The sequence below is a fragment of the Phalaenopsis equestris genome, unplaced genomic scaffold (assembly GCF_001263595.1).
Source record: "Phalaenopsis equestris unplaced genomic scaffold, ASM126359v1 Scaffold232869, whole genome shotgun sequence".
Lineage (NCBI taxonomy): Eukaryota > Viridiplantae > Streptophyta > Magnoliopsida > Asparagales > Orchidaceae > Phalaenopsis > Phalaenopsis equestris.
Window position 1 is genome coordinate 28,680 of NW_018250829.1, and position 5,890 is coordinate 34,569.

Genomic DNA, 5,890 nt, shown 5'->3' on the forward strand with positions numbered 1-5,890 from the left:
AGAAGCTTCCTGAAAAGCTTAAAGATCGTTGTACCTTTACAATTCCATGTGCAATAGGAGACAAATTTTATGGGAAAGCTTTATGTGATTTAGGTGCAAGCATTAACCTTATTCCATTATCAATATTTAAAAGATTGGGATTAGGAGAAATAACCCCTACTTCTGTAACTCTGCAGTTAGCAGATCGTTCTATAACATACCCTAAACGAGTTATAGAAGATGTCCTAGTTAAAGTGGATCAATTTATCTTTCCTGTTGATTTAATTGTACTAGATATTGAGGAAGATAAAGAGATACCTATCATTTTGGGGAGACCTTTTCTAGCCACAGGAAGAGCAATGATAGATGTGCAGAAAAGAGAATTAACAATGCATGTCAATGATCAAATTGTTACTTTTAAAATTTCAAAATCAATGAAATACCCTGCAAAAGGTAAAGATAATGAATGATATAGAATGAATGTTATAAGATATCTAAGTGAATGTCATTTTAGAACTACTTATGAAGAAAAATTTGAAGAAAAAATTTGGAACACGAGCAAGAAGAGGAATTAAATCAATGAGAAGATCTTTTTATGGAAAATTCAAACTATGTTTGAGAAAGTTTTGAAGTTTTGGACACGATAGACAAAGATAAATCATTTTGTCCATCTATTGAAAAACCTCCAGAACTAGAATTGAAGTTACTTCCTGATCATTTAAAATATGCCTTTTTAGGATATTCCTCTACTTTAATAGTTATAATTTCCTCAAAATTAATTATGGAAGAAGAAGAAAGGTTGATGAAAATATTGAAAAATTTTAAGAAAGCCTTTGAATGGACAATTGCTGATATTAAGGGAATCAGCCCTTCAAATTTTATGCATAGAATTCATATGGAAGAGAAATAAAAAACCCAGGGCTGATCCGCAAAGGGGATTGAACCCTGTTATGAATGAAGTTGTAAAGAAAGAAGTTTTAAAGTGGTTAGATGCTGGAATTATCTACCATATTTCAGATAGTGAATGGGTTAGTCCAATTCATTGTGTTCCTAAAAAAAGAGGAGTAACTGTAACTGCAAATGAACATAATGAGTTAATACATACTAGATAAGTTACAGGGTGACAAATATGCATTGATTATAGAAAATTAAATCTTGCCACTATGAAAGATCATTTTCCATTACCCTTTCTAGATCAAATGTTGGATAGACTAGCTGGGCATAAATACTTTTATTTTCTGGATGGATATACTAGTTATCACCAAATTCAAATATCTTCTTAGGATCAAGAGAAACAACGTTTACCAGTCCTTATGGTACTTTTGCTTTTAGAAGAATGCCCTTTGATTTATGTAATGCCCCTGCTATATTTCAAAGATGTATGATGGCATTTTTTTGTGATTTAATTGAAAAAGGGATTGAAGTATTCATGGATGACTTTTCAGTGTTTGGAACTTCATTTAACTCATGTTTAGAACATTTATCCAAAGTTCTTAAGCATTGTGAAGAAACAAATTTAGTCCTTAACTGGGAAAAATGCCAATTTATAGTAGTAGTAGGAATTATATTAGTACATCAAATATCATAAAAAGGTATGGAAGTAGATCCTGCTAAAATTCAAGTGAACGCTAATTTACCTTATCCAACAAATGTAAGGGAAATTAGGAATTTTTTAGGATATGCTGGATTCTACAGACGATATATTAAAGACTTTTCAAAAATTGCTAAGCCTTTATGCCATTTACTGGAGAAAGATGCTTTAATGAGGAATGCCTAAAAGCTTTTAAATTATTAAAAGAAAAATTAATCATTGCACTAATTATAGTTTTACCAAACTGGGAAAAACCTTTTGAATTAATGTGTGATGCTAGTGACTGTGCTATTGGAGCTGTTTTAGGACAAAGATATCATAAAATTTTCAAAGTTATTTACTATGCTAATAAAACTCTTAATGAAACTCAAATTATTTATTCTATAACTGAAAAAGAGTTATTAGCAATAGTATATGCTTTTGATAAATTTAGATCATATTTAATTGGAACTCATTGTGTAGTGCATATAGATCATTTTGCTATTAAGTATTTAAAGAAAAAGAAGGATGCTAAACCTAGAATTATAAGATGGATTTTTCTTTTGTAAGAATTTGATTTTGTAATAATAGATCGGAAGGGGATTGAAAATCAAATTGCTGATCATTTGTCCAGGCTTGAATTAGAAAAACCACTCTATTTTGAAAATGAAATTAATGAACATTTTCCAAATGAAAAATTGTTCACTATTATTGAGTGGCTTGTTTCGCGGTATTCCGATATTGTGAACTTTATTGTTAGTGATATTATACCGTATGGAATGACATACCAACAGAAGAGAAAATTTATTTCTGAAGCTAAGACTTATTTTTGGGATGACCCATTTTTATATAAACAAAGAAAGGATCTGATTATTCGAAGATGTGTATCGTTAGAAGAAACTTATGAGATTATCCAAAAATGTCATAATTTTAATTTTGGGGGACATTTTGGTGTTGATAAAACAACATACAAAATCTTATAATCTGGATTTTATTGGCCTACAATTTTTAGAGATGTTAATACTTACATCAAAACTTGTGATAGATGTCAACGAGTAGGCAATATTTTTAGAAGAAATGAGATACCCCTCAATTATATTATAGAAGTTAAAATATTTGATGTTTGGAGATTAGATATGTAGTCAAAGTGTTACTTGAGGCATTTATACTATCTTTCAAAAATTTATGTATTCTGTTAACAGTGGACTATGTATCCAAATTGATAGAAGCTGTTGCTTTATGATAGAAGCTGTTGATAGAAGCTGTTGCTTTACCTCGATGTGATGCTCAAAGTGTTGCAAAATTTTTGAAAAGGAATATTTTTTGAATATTTGGGATGCCAAGAGTTATCATTACTGATGGAAGAAGTCATTTCAGAAATGCCATAATGGAGAAATTATTAAAAAAATATCATATAAATCATAGGATTGCTACCGCTTATCATCCTCAGACAAGTGGTTCAGCTGAATTATCTAATCAGGAAATTAAAAGAATTATAGAAAAATCTGTGAATCCAACAAAAATGGATTGGTCAGTCAAAATTGACTATGCTTTGTGGGCTTATAGGACTGCATACAAAACTCCTGTAGCAATGTCCCCATATAGGCTAATATTTGGAAAAGCTTGTCACTTACCAGTTGAACTTGAGCGTAAGGCATATTGGGCGATTAAAGAGTTCAATTTAATTTGAAAGATGCTGGTGAAAAAAGATTATTGCAATTAAATGAGCTTGAAGAGATAAGGAATGAATCTTATGAGAGTGCCAATATTCATGAATCTGATGCATTTACTATGTTAGTAAATAGAGTTGCTGCAATTTCAAGAAGTTAGACCAATTTGGAATGAATTTTTCTCAACCTATCTCTATGATTGAAGAGAATTCATTAGTCCAAATGGTAGATTTTCAAGCATCATTAGAAGCTTTGAATGCTATAAATAACAAGCAGAATAACCCATATTCAAACTATTATAACCTAGGTTGGAAGAACCATCCCAACTTCAATTGGAATAATACTACGGGTGGTAATAATCAACAATGGGGGAGCAATCAAGTAAACACATTGAGAAACTGGAACAACTAAGGGAATAATAATTATAGATCTATTTATCCTCCATGTTTCAACATTAATCCACAATTTAAGGAGAATAAGTTGTCTATAGAAGAAGTGATGTTACAAATGGGAAATCAATTACAAATTCAAGGAGCAACAATTAGAAATATTGAGAATCAATTGAAAAAAATAGCAAATTCATTAAGTAATTGATCCTAAGGAACACTTCCTAGTAATATAGAAGTAAATCTGAAAGACTAGAATAAAGAGCAAGTAAAAGCCATTTAACGTAGAAGCAGAAGAGAATTGGATGGTAGAGTTCAAAAAGAGGCTAAACTAGAGAGAGAAGAGATTGAAGAACCAAAAGAGAACGCTCCAAAAGGTTTAGAGAGACCTATTTCTCCAGAGAGACCTATTTCTCCAGGTTTAGAGAGACCTATTTCTCCACTTAAAGTTGATTTGGAACTCCATTTCCTTCCATTTCCTCAGAGGCTCCGACAACAAAAGTTGGATAAGCAATTTTCAAAATTTATAAAAATCCTTAAGAAGCTTACAATTAATATTCCACTTATTGAAGCTCTAGAATAAATGTCAAGCTTCATAAAGTTTATGAAGGATATTCTTAACAGGAAAAGAAAGTTTGAAGATAATGAGGCAGTTGCACTTAGCAGTTGCACTTAGTAGTTGCACTTAGTGAGGAGTGCAGTGCTATAATTCAGAAAAAGATTCCTAAGAAGCTTAAAGATCCTGGTGGCATTACAATTCTATGTGCAATAGCAAATAGAGTTTATTGGAAAGCTATATGTGATTTAGGAGCAAGCATCAAGCTTATGCAATTATTAATATTTAAAAGATTGGGATTATGAGAGATATCCCTACTACTGTAACTCTACAGTTAGCAGATTATTCAATAACATATCCTAAAGGAGTTATAGAAGATGTCCTAGTGAAAGTGGATCAATTTATCTTGCTTGTTGATTTCATTGTGCTAGATATGGAGGAAGATAAGGAGATACCTATCATTTTGGGGAGACCTTTCCTAGCTACTAGAAGAGCATTGATAGATGTGTAGAAAGGATAATTAACTATACGCTTCAATGATCAAACAGTTACATTTAATATTTCCAAATCAATGAAATACCCTACAAAAGGTAACAATGATGAATGCTATAGGATGGATGTGATAAGATATTTAAGTTAATGCCATTTCAAAATAACTGATGAAGAAAAATCTAAATTTAAAGAGTTGGAACACAAAAAAAAAGAGGAATTAGATCAATATGAAGATTTATATAAGGAAGATTCAAATTAAGTTCGAGAAAGTTTTGAAGTTTTTGACATGATAGAAAAATATACATCTTTTTGTCCATCAATTGAAAAATCTCCTGAGCTTGAGTTGAAGTTGCTTCCTGAACATTTGAAGTATGCCTTTTTAGATGATTCATTTACATTATCTGTTATAATTTTCTCAAAATTAACTATATAAGAAAAAGAGAGTTTGATGAAAACCTTAAAGAGTTATAAGAAAGCCTTTGGATGGACAATTGCTGATATAAAAGAAATCGATCCTTCAATTTGTATGCATAGAATTCATATAGAAGAGAACTGTAAAACCAAGGCTGATACTCTAAGGAGATTGAATCCTATTATGAATGAAGTTGTTAAGAAAGAAACTCTAAAGTGGTTAGATGTTGGAATTATCTACCCTATTTCAGAAGTGCATGAGTTAGCCCAATTCACTGCATTCTTAAGAAAGGAGGAGTGACTATGGCTTTGCATGAACATAATAAGTTAATACCAACAAGACAAGTCACAGGATGGTGAATATGCTTTGATTATAGAAAATTAAATCTTGCGACTAGGAAAGATCATTTTCCACTACCCTTTGTAGATCAAATGGTAGATAGACTAGCTGGGCATAAATACTTTTCTTTTTTGGATGGACATGCTGGTTATCACCAAATACAAATAGCTACTGAGGATCAAGAAAAAATAACTTTTACCAGTCCTTATGGTGCATTTTCTTTTAGAAGAATGCCCTTTGGTTTATTTAATGCACCTGCAACATTTCAAAGGTGTATGATGACTATTTTTTGTGATTTAATTGAAAAAGGGACTGAAGTTTTTATGGATAATTTTTCAGTGTTCGGAACTTCATTTGAATCATGTTTAGAACATTTATCAAAAGTTCTTAAGTGCTGTAAAGAAACAAGTTTAGTCCTTAATTGGAAAAAATGCCAATTTATGGTAGTAGGAGGAATAGTTTTAGGACATCAAATTTCAGAAAATG